This window comes from Panthera onca, chromosome C1 (genome assembly GCF_046562875.1).
Source record: "Panthera onca isolate mPanOnc1 chromosome C1, mPanOnc1 haplotype 2, whole genome shotgun sequence".
Classification (NCBI taxonomy): Eukaryota; Metazoa; Chordata; class Mammalia; order Carnivora; family Felidae; genus Panthera; species Panthera onca.
Window position 1 is genome coordinate 187,534,379 of NC_138346.1, and position 14,273 is coordinate 187,548,651.

General features: G+C 51.1%; 1 long non-coding RNA gene across 1 annotated transcript; it reads right to left on the minus strand.

Moving 5' to 3' along the window:
- Positions 1-1,142: 1,142 nt before the first annotated feature.
- On the minus strand, positions 1,143-13,448 carry LOC132670810 (uncharacterized). Its single transcript, XR_009606927.3, has 5 exons — positions 13,369-13,448; positions 9,803-9,935; positions 9,396-9,529; positions 8,345-8,559; positions 1,143-1,967 (listed from the first exon to the last, which is right to left on the minus strand). It is a non-coding gene; the product is annotated as an uncharacterized LOC132670810 (long non-coding RNA).
- Between the last annotated feature and the right edge of the window lie 825 nt (positions 13,449-14,273).

The window sequence follows — 14,273 nt, forward strand, 5'->3', positions numbered from 1 at the left end:
ATCATAAAATGTTATCAATAGGACAGAGTTTGGCATAGAAATTTCTCAGCTTTTTCTAACTCGTCCATGGAGCAGTGGGGTAGGCAGAGGCCCACGAGGGGCACACTCGAGGAGCAACATTTGGTTAGTTTAGCCGCTTAGCTAATGACTGGGCTTTTGTTTTGCAAAGCTCCCTTTGGCTGCCTTCTCTTTTGCTGAGTGGAGTATTCAGGCTGCCGGAGTTTGATATGCAGAGCCGGGGAGGGCCAGAGCCCGTCTGGCCAGCAGAGGCGGAAGCATCAGTGGATGGGGGAGGAGAGGAAGAGCGTGTGATCTGCCTTGGGGTGAGATGCTTCAGGGGCACGAGTCTGAGGGGATTCTGCCCTACAGAGGGTCGCTCAATCCGTTCTCCCAGTTCTCCAAGAAACTTTTGGTCACGCCGGAGTCAGGTTCGTATCTGGGGGGATTTCATGGTGTGTGACTTCAAGCAGTGGTCAAGGAGATTCAATCCAGGGGGTTTTGTCTGAGGTTTTTTTATTTTTAAATATTTATTTTGGGAAGAGCGCAAGTGGGGAAGGGGCAGAGAGAGAGGGGAACAGAGGATCCGAAGCGGGCTCTGTGCTGACAACCAGCGAGCCTGATGTGGGGCTCGAACTGACAAACTGCGAGATCATGACCTGAGCCCAAGTCGGACACACTCAACCGACTGAGGCACCCAGGTGCCCGTGAGATTTTTTTTTTTACCTCACGGGTGATGGGTCTAAGGCTACATCTTGGATTAATCCATTCTTCTCAAACTCCAGAGAACAACCTCAGACTGCCAAGCTTGCAGATTTCCAGCACAAAGAAATGAAGATTGATCAGGCCTGAGCTGTAATGAAACTTGGATTCCCATCTCAAAGTCAGGGGGAGATTGTGGAAACCACTCTGAGATAGAAACAACAACTGTGGTAGTACTAGGTCTCTTTGGGGCCCGTATGTGCCTTCCTGAAGCATGGGACATACAAAGACCAGAGTGACAAAAGGGCCATGTGGCCACGTGACTCCTGACCCAAGAGTCAACAGCTCTTTCTGCATAATAGCACACAGCATCTTGGCCAGATGCCCAGAGGAGACCGATGAAAGTCTTTCTTTCTCGTAGATCCTCTAACCAACGGCTTAGCCCCGCCCCGACCCCTCCTCAGCTGGTGTGAAACCAAAGGGAACCAAACCCCTGACAGCTTGTACCAGAATCCACGGAGCCAGGCTCCTGCAGGAGGGAAGGAAAGGGATTCTGGGACACACATAGGTGGAGCTGAAGAAGAGAACAGGAGAGTTTGAGAGAAGTTTTTCCTCCCAGCGTCGAGTGGGTGGGCATTTTCGATGCAGGCAGAGCCTGCGTGAAAAGCCCCTTGCTTACTGAGGTGCTGTTAGGGGTCCAGCCATTCCTAAAAACCGTTCTCTGGACACTCTTGTCCAGGTTGGAAAAAAGCTCAAGTCAGAAGTCAGCCACGATTTTGTACATTTTTTTCTGTGATTTAGGTATGTGTGTTTCTGGTTAATTGGTCACTTACAGTAAACAGTGCTTCTCCATCCCTTCCACATTTGGAGTGTGGTATTGGAGTGAAAAACACCCAGAATTATTGACCAAAGCAGGTCGGGAGTGGACCCAACCATGCCACTGAGGTGAGCAAGGTGGGTGCCCCATTGTGGCATCCGGGGGGCGGTGAGGAATATACTGAGGAGCAGTGGACATCCGGCAGGAGAAGGAAAAGAGAGGAGAGACCAGGTGGAGGCCACAGTGACGTCTGGCTCTGGAGCTGCTGGAGGGTGTAACTGCTGAGAACGGACGGTTCAACCACCCAGCCAGACAGTGTGGAGGGGTGGCAGCCCGGGCAGGGAGCTGTGTGGACACATTCGATCAGAACAAATCTTGAGCAGCAGCTGTAGTTATCGCTAAGAGGCATGTGATGACCCTTGGCCATTCTCCAAGACTCCTCCTTCTTTGGCTGTACCAGAAAAAAAAAAAAAAAAAAAAAGAGAATTAGTTGTCATGTGATGGGAATCACTAACTCTGTATATTTCAAGTTGTTAGCGCTTTCACTAACATCTATAATTGTCCGGGGGATGTAGTATACATTTTATTTTGTTTCGTAGGGAGGGAGAACCCAGTAACTCACATAGGTCCTTCCTATAGGAAAAGCTCTCAATCCATATAGTCAGGGATCTGGGTAGAGGGGATCAGGAGATGGCAGGGCTGTGCACTCCGGCTGCACGCTCTGGAACTAGGAGAATGATGGTGGGATTAGGGTTGGGGCCTCTTGAGGCCTCCTGTAAGGTGGACCCAGGTTTAGATCTCCATTTGCCCCAACCCCATACACTCCCACTCTAACCAGTGGGCCTTAGGGGCAACGTAGAGCTCTAGGAATCAGTGTTGGGTCAGTGCCAGTGCCCAAGAATCTCTAAAATATGTGGCGTAGCCCCGAGCCCTGAAAGAGGTTAGGGTGTTCAGAACCCCAGGGATCAGCGAGTTTGTGCACCTGTATTCACTCTGCCGACGCATCTAGCCTTGGCCTCCCTCACCACTCCCTCCTGGCAGGTATATTAGTCAGGGTTCTTTCCACTGCACGTGGCAAAGAAAAGAAGATTGGTGTGGCCTTGGGAAAGTTGAGTCAATGTGTCTATGCCTTGGGGCACCTGGCTGGCTCAGGCAGTAGAGCGTGCGACTCTTGATTTCTGGGTTGTGAGTTCCAGCCCCACATTGGGGAGAGAGATTACTTAAATTAAAAAAAATATATACTAGTAAAAAAGAACGATTCATTTACAGAAGGGAAAAGCCCATTGAGAAGTAATTGGCATGCATCACTGTACAAGTTTAAAGTATACATCATGATGGTTTGGTTTACATATATTGTGAAATGATTACCATAATAGGGTCAGCTAACATTCATCTTCTCGTATACGTAAAATTTTTTTTTTTTAATGTTTATTTATTTTTGAGACAGAGAGAGACAGAGCATGAGCAGGGGAGGGTCAGAGAGAGAGGGAGACATAGATTCCGAAAGAGGCTCTAGGCTCTGAGCTGTCAGCCCAGAGCCCGATGCGGGGCTCGAACTCACGGACCGCGAGATCGTGACCTGAGCCGAAGTCGGACGCCCAACCGACTGAGCCACCCAGGCACCCCTTTTTTCCTCTCTTTTTGAAAAAATTTTGGGGCGCCTGGGTGGCTCAGTCGGTTAAGCGGCTGACTTTGGCTCAGGTCACGATCTCGCGGTCCGTGAGTTCGAGCCCCGCATCGGGCTCTGTGCTGACAGCTCAGAGCCTGGAGCCTGTTTCAGATTCTGTGTCTCCCTCTCTCTCTGCCCCTCCCCTGTTCATGCTCTGTCTCTCTCTGTCTCAAAAATAAATAAATGTTAAAAAAATTAAAAAAAAAAAAGAGAAAAAAGAAAAGAGGAAGAAAGTTCTCTCCTTGTGATAAGAACTCACAACTTTCCTATGTATCATGCAACAATGTTAGCCATTGTGTTGCATTCTTTTTAAGTTTATTTATTTTTATTTTGAGAGAGAGAGAGAGAGCGAGAGAGAGAGAGCAGTGGAGGGGCAGAGGGAGAGGGAGAGAGAGAATCCCAAGCAGGCTCCATGCTGTCAGTGCAGAGCCTGATGCAGGGGCTCCAACTGACGAACCATGAGGTCATGACCTGAACCATCAGCAAGAGTCAGAGGCCCAACCGATTGAGCCACTGAGGAGCCCCACTATTGTATGGTGCTTTAATGGGACTTTGCTGTAATCAGTACTTGCTTTTTTTGCATAACTTGTGTGAGAGGGAAAGAACTTACAACTACTTTTCCTAAATGCCTAGAAACTCTACCCTTCCTATACTGCTGGTTGGTTTAAATAAAACAAGACCGCTGAAGTCATACTCAGCAGGTTAAATATTACAAGATTGATGGAAAGTTCAATATCCTATAATAAACTTACAATGAGTAAATACAACTTTCTACAATACACAAGCATCATAGTCTCAAGGTTAAGGGTTATAAAACAATAAACCATTGTAGCTAGAGTAGAATATTATAGGAGAGGTTCTTGCATACAAACTACTCAATATCATCACGACAAGACACAAAATAAGAATAAATGTAATTTGAAATAAGATCTAAACTCCATATGGTTAATATTCTCCTTCTCTCTCTTTCTGTTCCTTGTACCTTTTAACCCGCTCCTAGTCTTTGCCACACAAAAAATTATATCCCGCCGATGCTTTGCATTCTCAAAAGCTCTCATGCCAGGAACCTCTCATTCTCTTAAGATTCCTTATTTCTCGTTATTGAGACCTCTGGTTTCAACTACGATTCTAAACAAAGATGAAATAAGATTGGGGGCTTATAACATTTTACTTGAAGGATAGATACTCTGAAATGGCTGGGGCCGGGGGCTCAAGTCATGGTCATCAGAGTTATCTCTTTCTTTGTCTCTGCTCATTTCTGAACAGAAATGTCTGTTCATCTCTCAGCTCTATTTAATCTCTGATTGGATTGGCTTGTTGGCCTCATTTCTCTTCTCTTTTTAAAAAAAATTTTTTTTTAATGTTTATTTATTTTTGAGACAGAGAGAGACAGAGTGCAAGTGGGGGAGGGGCAGAGAGACACAGAATCTGAAACAGGCTCCAGGCTCTGAGCTGTCAGCACAGAGCCCGATGCGGGGCTCGAACCCACGAACCGTGAGATCATGACCTGAGCTGAAATCGGACGCTTAACCGACTGAGCCACCCAGGCGCCCCTTTTTTTTTTTTTTTTTAAGTTTATTTATTTTGAGAGAGAGAGAAAGTCACAAGCAGGCCCCACGATTTTAGTGCAGAGCCCAATGTGGGGCCCGAACTCATGAACTGTGACATCATGACCTGAGCCAAAGTTGGATGCTTAACCAACTGAGCCACCTAGGTGCCCCAGCCTCATAATCTTCTAGTGTAGAATTTTTCTTCCATGGGGACAATGAGATAGCCCCAGACAGCTCCAGCTTGTACTTTCTGGGAATGAGTGTGTACTTTCTTGAGAGGTCTAACAGAAAACTCCCAGGGGAAGAATCAGGTAGGCCCAGCTTTGTGTGTGCCTATCCCTGAACTCACTAAGGCTAGAGAAATGGAATGGTCTGTAGGCCTCCTCGTCTTTGGGTTCTGGAGGTAGGGATCCAGTGGGGATCAGTGCCATCTACACCACATGGAATGAAGGAGGGACAGGCCTCCAAAGGAAAAGATGCTACGCAGACAACTATGGTCTAAGACAAAAGGATAAAAGGTAGTGTTAGGTCATTAGGTCAATGGGGTTAATAAAATTATGATATTTGCTCATCAAAGCCCATCTGGCAGTGAGGCCCAGACTATAGAGTTAACAGACTATAGAGTTTTTAATGCTGGAAGTGGATTATCGAGGATATATTTAGGGAATATGGATATGGAGCGACCTTCCAGGGTGGGTTGCTACCTGTCTCACTTACTCGTGTCGAATTGGATATTAGAAGGAATGCCAGATGGGGTGGAGGCTCCTAGCGTGTAATTCCAGGATTGTTGTCATATACTCTGAGGCACAGCTGCTATGCTACAAGGGTCGCATCCTCGGGTCGCTGAGACCATCTTTAATGAGGGAGTGTAGGCCAACTGGACAGGCAAAGGGGTCCGGAAAAGAGGCTTGGCGGACAGCCTGGGGCAACCCTCTGAAGCTGTACTTGCAACCTTGAATTACATGACCCAAATCTACCTCCCAGCTGCATATGGAGGTGGGGAATGAGCAAAGAGCCTTACTAGGGAGTGAGCCGTTGTTGAGAGTAGGGGAAGAAGTCGGTCCTTTTGGCAGAAAGGATACAAAAGTCCTCCTATGGCCTGACCGCCCTGATTTTTGGCCATCGCGCTGGACTCTGTGCACCTCATAAACGGACTGTGGAAGCAGTTGGTACCGTTCAGAAAGGCTGCCCTGTGGCACCGAGGTCCACGCCTGATGATTTCGGGCCTTGGGGAGGGAACAGATGCTGGGGCTAATTAGGGCACAGTTCCTCTGGCCCGAGATGGCCGGAGGAATAAAATGGGACACCTGCGCCCTGTGCATTACGTGGACAACACTCGCCGCTCACCACCCAGCTTGTCAGGAGATGACTCAGAGTGGCACGCTCTTAGAAACCGTGTTTCGATTGTTGTCTTCTGAAACCCAACAGTCGAAATCAGGATGGCACCGCTCCTCCTGTGCCTGGGTATCCCACCAGGGATCAAGAAGCTTCCTCTGCGGCAGGGGTGTGCTGGGAGAGGTTCTCAGCTTATGCGTTTCCTGTTTTTAAACATCCTCATCCAGAAGCTGTGAGATTTTGAGAAAGGTTTTACCAACAGAATTGTAATGGCAAGGCTAGGACCGCTCTCCCAAAGGGACCTCGAGCCGAGGGATCTCACAGAACTTTATTAAGCGCGCCTGGAATGCTCTATCCACATCCCACACGGCAGCGGTGCTGGTGAGCGGCCACCCTAATCCCTACGCTGCCCTGGGAACGGTGCCACCGGCTATGCCCTCTCTATCGCGATAGCTGTCCTGGAGCCACGGCCACTATCGATCTAACTCGGGGCTTGACGACAAGGGGACACGCAGGGACAGTCTCACTCTGTATGCCACCAAGCTGAAGGATAAATTCCAGGTGGCTGATGTTTCGCCGCCACGGCAGCTTGGTTTCACGCTGCACGGAAAACGAGATCAGAGCCTGCCGAGCAGACATCTGTTGTTTTGGCCTGCTCAGCAGCCATCTACCCTCCTGGTGACCACACTCTGACTGTCACTTGGGAACCACGCCTCAGCCACGCTCAGCCTCTGTAGCTTGGGGGACAGGGGTGAGAGGAATGGACAACGCCATCAGGCAAGAATAGAGGTAGACTCCTGATGATACTGTTTAGGCCAGGGCTTGGCAAAGGTTTCCTATAAACGGTCAGTGGCAAATATTTTCACCTTTGCAGGCTATACCTGCAATGGGGAAGTTTCTTGCTAATTCACCACATACAGAGAGCCAGGGTTGCAAACTGGAGATTGGGTTTCATAATGGATCTGGTGGCCCCAGGTAGGCAAGAGACAGCTTAGCGCTAAAGGAAACCCCTTATCTGAGAGGGGACTGCTCAGGATCCCTGACCATTTATGACATGCAGCCAGAGGCCAGAGCGCTTAAGATCGTGAGCCCCACCAAGCTTCTGCCCAAGAGAGACCTGGAGGGATGGGAAAACACATATGAGGACATTGACTGTCACCCCCATGATCAGCCGAAGAGGCAATGTCCCCAGTGAAGCCAAGGAGGAGCCAGCCCTCTCCTTGAGAGGACCAGGTGGGAGACCAATGGTGAGGAGGAGGATGGCAAGGTGGGCGTCTGGTGGTGCCCTTTGGAATGCGAGTCCAGTGAGGCCTTGATCCCAGGTCAGGGTGAACCGCTCATGACATGGGGGTGTGGCAAGCCCTCTCTACAACACTTAATCTGGAGACAGCAGAGGATAAGGAGGAAGAAAAGAGCATCATCGAGGGAAGGTGGTGGGTGGAACAGAGGGGCAAGTTTCAGCCCTCACGGGGCACAGAGGAATCCACCAGTCACTTGGCTGATGGACTGAGGTTGGTTTTGTCCAAGACAGACCCCACCTGTCTAGGGGCTGCCTGATCTGCGGGTCATGTGATATGCTCCAGGCTACCCTTTCTGTGGAAGGGATCTGTGTTCCTCCCATTATAAGGAAGCAGGAAACTCCAGCCTTGACAGACTTACAATTCTTTAGGGGGTTGAGTCTTTTCCTGGAGGAGAGAAGAGGTGGGAAGAGATACAGCTGAACTAGTTTGGGGTCCAGTCCTGCTTCGCCTGCTGGCTGAGCAGATGCCGGGGGAGCGACAGGGCACTCGGGCCCAAGGATGGGAGATGGGCTAGAGTAGGGGCTAGAACATGCCAGAGGAGTATGGCAGCACAGCAGTCTCTGCTATTCAGAGTTTGCACTAGAAGGTCATCAGAGAGAGGCTGTAGCTGGCAAGGTCAGCACTCAGCCCATAGTCCCCTCGATCGTTTTTCTGCACACCAGCTCCCGGAGGGCTTTCACACCCAGCAGCCTGCTGGAGCAGCCAGCCCGAGACTGGGCTCAGGCAAGGGCCTGGGGACTGACCTGGGGGCAGAGGCAGCCTTTACCAGTGACAGTGGGGCTCCCCTGCTCCCCGTCAGGACAATCCTGGGGGTGGCCCACACCACCTCCAAAGCCCACTGTGGGGTCAGATTACCCTCTGTGGGACTTGGCTCAATATTCCACTTCACTTGACCCCCTCTCAGCCTTCTCCCCTCCCGTCACCTGGCCCCACTCCTTTGGCCTGGGAGCTCTTAGATCACCGGAACATGTACCTTCCTTTTAGGGTTTGCTTCTGAGGAACCAGCCCAAGTGTCTGTGGTCCTGTGAGCTGACAGCTGTGACAGGGCCTCACAAAGGTGCCATTCCAGTGCTGAGTTAGTGACCCCAGGTCACCGGGGGTGGGGAGGCGCTCTCACACCTGTGCCAGGTCTCTGGGAACGTTTGGGGGAAGTTGTTTCACAAGGTGCACAGGCTCAGCTTTGAGAATCTGGAATGGTGAAGCCAGTCAGTGTGGGAAACCAGGCCTTCCTGAACAATTTTAGACCCTCCAGAATTCCAGCTTTTAGTGAGGAGCAAGAGAGGGAGGTTGGGGTCAGGGCTGGCATCAGAGGGGGACAGCCATCGGGAGGTGGTGGTGATGTGGGTCCAGTTCTCAACAGGTGAAGCCTGGGGAGGGGGGAGATAAGCCCCTCATCTGAGGGCCCCTCAGGCCTTAGACCTGGCTAGATACCACTCCCTACTTTGTCTTTGGAGTGATCCATTGGGATTACTGCGTCTCTCGGCACCTCTAAGGCCTCAGCAAATGTCCGGTGGTCTTAGGGACAACTCAGGACAGCCCCGGGCTTTGTGGCATAAAATCCTCCACTCTCTCCTGCCCCGTGAACATGTACGGAGCGAGGCAGTGAAGGGCATCTTTTAGCAGACTGCGTCCACTGGGAAAGAGCATGGCACACATTGCCTTTCTCCTGAGGAAGGGGGGCTGAAGAAGGCAGGGCATCCACTCTGGTTGCTCGTTTTGGAGTGAGGGAGTGAGAGACAGAGCGGTAGGCTGGAAGAAGGGCTTTGCCTCCACCGCCGTCTCACAGTCCTCAGCTCCCAGGCGTCACCCAAAGGCTTTGGTAACCACTGAGGGTCGCTGGTGGGCCAGCTGGGGTCCGAGGAGAGGCCCTGGAGAGAAGATTAGGTAAAGAGCCAGGCTGGGGCTGGTGAGCACATCCTCAAGCAAAGCTTCAGGGGTGAAGGCGAGATTGGGGAGAAGAGGGAGAAGGGGACAGTGGGCTGGGCTTGAGCCCAACAAGACTAGGACACAAGCAAATAGCATACCTACAGCTCTTTACGAAAGACCACAAGCATCTGCCGAGCAGGAGACGGTGGGGAGGTGGACCAAGGCCTCCCAGGGAATGCTGGGTGAGTGGCCGGTAGCTTCTATCTGGCCATTGATGCCAGAGTTTTGCACACTGATTTTGAGAGAGAATGGGTAAGGAGGCTGGAGGCACCATGGAGAGAGAGCAAGGAAGAGAGGCTGCAGAGAGGGGAGGGATGTGGCGCAGGGGAAGGAGCACGTGGGGAGCATTAGGACGCCTCTGTCATCTCACAAACCCTCAGGAAAACCCACACTATCCATCGCTGCCTTGGGAGTTGGAATTCTGTTTTTCCAGGATGCAGAAACATAGAGGCACACAGGAACTGGCCTCTAGGCTGTCAGAGGAAGATCTATTCGGTCCACTCACATGCAGGCGACATGATAAGCCAGCGAAATCCAGAGAAGGTTCAAGTGGAGGCGTGAGAGAGGCCCCTGTGCTCAGAATCCCAATGAAGTCCTTCTGTTTCTGCTCCTCTGTTTTCCAGGACAAACACGACCCTCTGCAGCCCAGGAGAGGTGGTTAGCACAGGAGAATGGCTTTAGGACTCAGAGAAGGCTCCCAGCTCTCATCCAGCAGGATGGAGAGGGCAGGCTTTATTGCTTTGGAGACCACCTCCAACTGGCCAGGTCCTGGAACTAGACCTCCCTGGTTGGGGGACGTTTCAGGGGGCACATATCTGGGGAAAAGGGGGATTGGGGAGCCCATGTGCTTGCCCCGAATTTGATCCCCGGCCCATGAAGTATGAAGCCTTCAGAGCCACAGGGACTTCAGGAAAAAAATGAGGGACTCGATGGGACCCCAGGAAGTGTAAGTGATCCAGACCCCTGGCGAGTAGAAGAGGGACCCTCTCTCCATGGTTGTGTGAGCTTATCCCCCCCCCCCCCACACACACACAGGACTCTCCTCTCCAGGGCTGGCCGTTTGGGGAGCAGGGAAGTCTTATGTGTGATGCTTGTGAGGGAAAAGGTGGAGACATCTACACTTTAGCAGCTATTGGGTCCCCAGTCGTATCAAAGACCGATAAGTCTGGCCCAAGGCAGATTATGCCTTCACCATGGGTCTGTTATTAAGGAAAGTTAAGATGGTTCTGAACAGAAAAATATCCCCTCTTGTTGCTGTCATCTGCCAAGCTTCTAGACCTGTTGTTCTCAAGGCGATCACACCCAACACACATTTCTCACAAATTGTTTCCTAACATCCCCTTCATTATCCTGAAATAAATGCATAGGTAATATCACCTACAGCATCATAGTTTCAGCCTTCCAAACCGTTCAAACGTCAAAAGTGTCTAAGTAAGGCCCCAAGAGTAACATAAAGGAGAAACACAGGGAGAATGAAGTGTGATGATGATGCACTTGTGGCTCAGTGTGTAAACGCTCAGGCATGACCGCCCCGAGGCCATAACGAAGGGGTCACTTCCCTTTATATGAATGTGGAAGTGCCGTGAGCACCGTGGCTACAAATGTAGTCTCTGGCGTGAAAATATCTCCAGGGACTTTGCTCTCAGTGGTTTTCCAAAATGGTGAGCAGGTATTGGAAAAGTTCTAAGCAAAACGAAGGCCAGCCTTCCCTCGACCTACTCTGGGTTTGCTCCATGTGTTGTCCACGAGGACAGTGAAGTCACTCAGGATACTGGCAGAACGTGGGGGTGTGGGGAGAGCTAAGCCATCATTTGGTCTTCATAAGATGAGGAAGAGTCTATAGGCGACCCCCCAGGAAGAGTTTAGAAAATGTATTGGAGTATTATAGTTTTTTGGGTTTTTTTAATTTTTTAATGTTTATTTTTAAGAGAGAGAGACAGAGAGCATGAGCAGGGGAGGGACAGAGAGAGGGGGAGACACAGAACCCAAGCAGGCTGCAGGCTCTGAGCTGTCAGCACAGAGCCCGACGTGGGGCTCTAACCCACGAGCTGTGAGATCATGACCTGTGTCGAAGTCGGATGCCCAAGCGACGGAGCCGTCCAGACACCCCTGTTTATTTTTTTTATGTTTATTTATTTTTGAGAGAGAGCGAGAGAGAGACAGAGAGCGAGCATGAGTAGGGGAGGGGCAGAAAGGAGACAGAGAATCCCAAGTAGGCTCCTCCCTGTCAGCGCAGAGCCCAACTCAGGGCTCCAGCTCACGAACAGCAAGATCATGACCTGAGCGGAAAACGAGAGTCAGACTCTTAACTGACTGAGCCACCCAGGTGCCCCGTATTGGAGTATTTTTGCTTGTCTTCGCAGTGGGGGGGAGTCCTTGGCATTTTTTAGCGGTCAGGTGTAAGAGATGCTGCTGCTCTAGAAACTCAGGACAGTCTTGCACAGTGAAGAATCACCCTACACATTGTGCAACTTGGGACAAGCCCACTGGACTCTCCTGTAAGTGGGCGTCCTGTTCGTAATAATCTGAACCCAGCCCCTAACTCTGTGTTGCATGACAACGGAGCGTGCAGTGCCTTCAAAACAGTGTGGCCTGGGCCCCGTGGCCTCTGTATCGATGCAGCAAATGCAGAGGGCACTGCACTTGCACGCCGCGGGCTTCCGCCTGGGCCTGACTTTGGAACCCAGCCAGGGACCGGATATCTGGGTAGCCCCACTCTCCATGGAGAGCTAGCACCTGGTGCGTGAAATCAGACTGGGAGTTCTGTGGACCTGTACTGGTGAGTGCCCCCTCCCCCTGCCATCTCAGGTCCCACAACCTCCCCCTGTTCCCTCCTTTTCAGCCCTGCTGGCCTCCTCCCTCCAGCCCCACCTTCACAGACTCTGCTCTCCCTGCCCTGGCGGCCTGCAACTCCTCTGTGTTCTTTAGATGTCAGCTTAACTGACATCTAACTAGTAACTACTACTAACTCCTAACCACTAACTCCTAACCAGGTCTGATGACAGAGGTGCAACGTGGTTTGGCTGGGTCTGTGTAGCACTTCTCCAGTGGGACAGCACGAGGTAACAGAGCTCCCCAGAGTTTCAAAGAGCCATCTGAAGCCAAAAGGTGGCTTTGTGTATCGCAGGCTCAAGGTTCCCTGGACTCCTCCATTGCCTATGCTCAGCATGAGGACAGCACCTTCAGGAAACAGCTACTAAGGGAAGGACAGAAGGGGCAGGCTGAGGGGGAGAGACGTGTGCAAGAGCCCTGGCTGCAGAAAGGGAAGAGTACCAGAAAACCCATCCTGTGAGAAATGGGTAATTACTGCTTTTGGCCTTGGAGCACGTTTCTTTCTTCCTGTTGGTAACACCTGATACTCCTTTCGGGGGATCCCTCCTGAACTCTGAGATATCTTAGTGTGGAGGTCATGGTGTGCCGCCTACCTGACTTTCCCCAGACCCTCAGGGAGACCCTCACGGGGTCCTGCCCACCTGACTTCCACTCAGGCTTGGCCAATCAGAATTCCCCCTTTCTCTCCGATGCTGTGAGTGGTCAGGAAAGGCATGTGACCTAAGCTGGGCCAATCACCAGTTGTCTGGGTCTTGCAAACATGCAGACGGTGAGAGAAACAAAAGGGGGGAGTCGGTGGATCTGGAACTGGCAGCGTCGATCTCCCCTGGCAACACAGGGGCAATCCATCCAGGGCTGGAGAGGATGAGATGGGCACACAGAGGGGAGCAGAGGGGGTCTCGCTGGCGCGAAGGGCGCTCTGGATCCAGCTGTGCAGGGTGCGAGAGTGAGGTGATGAATCCACACCCCTCCCCTCTTCTCTTGCTATCACGAGTTTGAGATGGATTGTAGTGGAACGAGTCCCAACGTCTACCGAGAACATTATTCCAGTCACCAAACCTGTACTGAGTGTCTGTCACATACCAGGCATTGTCGTTTACCCTAAAGCTATGAGAGTAAACAAGTAGATCTCATCCCTGCCCTCAGAGAGCTTCACCAGTTGGTGGGGGAAGCAGAATAAAAACAAGTCCACAGTCAATTATTTTACTTAGTAATTCGGAGAAGTGCTATGAAGAATACCTGTAGACTGGAGCTCCATAAGGGCGGGACCTTCGTCTTTGGTGTTCGCTGACGTATCTTCAGGCTCTAGAACAGTGGACACCGGATAAATGTTTACTGGAAAAAAATGAACAAAGGACAAAGTTCCGGACGTGGCAGAGAGGAGGTGTGGGAGTCCGGGAGTTTCCTCAGGAAGCAACATTGAAGCTGACCTCTAAAGAACACAGAGGAGTTGCAGGCCGCCAGGGAGCCAGGGCGGGGAGAGCAGAGTCTGTGAAGGTGGGGTTGGAGGGAGGAGGACAGCAGGGCTGGAAAGGAGGGAACAGGGGGAGGTAGTGGGACCTGAGATGGCGGGCGGAGGGCACTCACCAGAGGCTGCACTGGCCGCACTTGGGTTTTGGATCTTTTGCTGAGAGCAGTGGAGAGCTAGTGTTCAGAGTGGTGAACAGAGGGGTCAGGGTGCACGGCCTCCAGGGTCATAAATGAGGGTAGAGAACGAAAAAGGAATAGGGGCTCGAGTGAAAGGGGAGAGACTAGTTTGAAGGTTGCTGCATCCGCCCTAGAGCGGGATGATGGAGGGGAGGTCACAGCCAAGAGATATTTACAATCATTACAATCAAATGAACGGAAGTAATACTCCCATGTCCAGTGGAAGATGCCTTCCTATGCGGAAAAATGATGAGGTAAATAAATCAACGGGTTCCAGGGGAAAATTAATAAAGAATCATATAAGGGCATATCCTGGCAATGAAGGAATTATTTTTTTCTAAGACGGAAGAAAAATATTATACGGATCCATACATTAAGTCAGGTGACAAAGGGAAAATTTAGGCTTCGCCTCAGCGTTTCTAAACTCGAGAAGACGGGAGCAGTGGTTATAGGTTTGAGAAAAAAAGATGGTGACACAAGAAATCTGTGCCCAACGA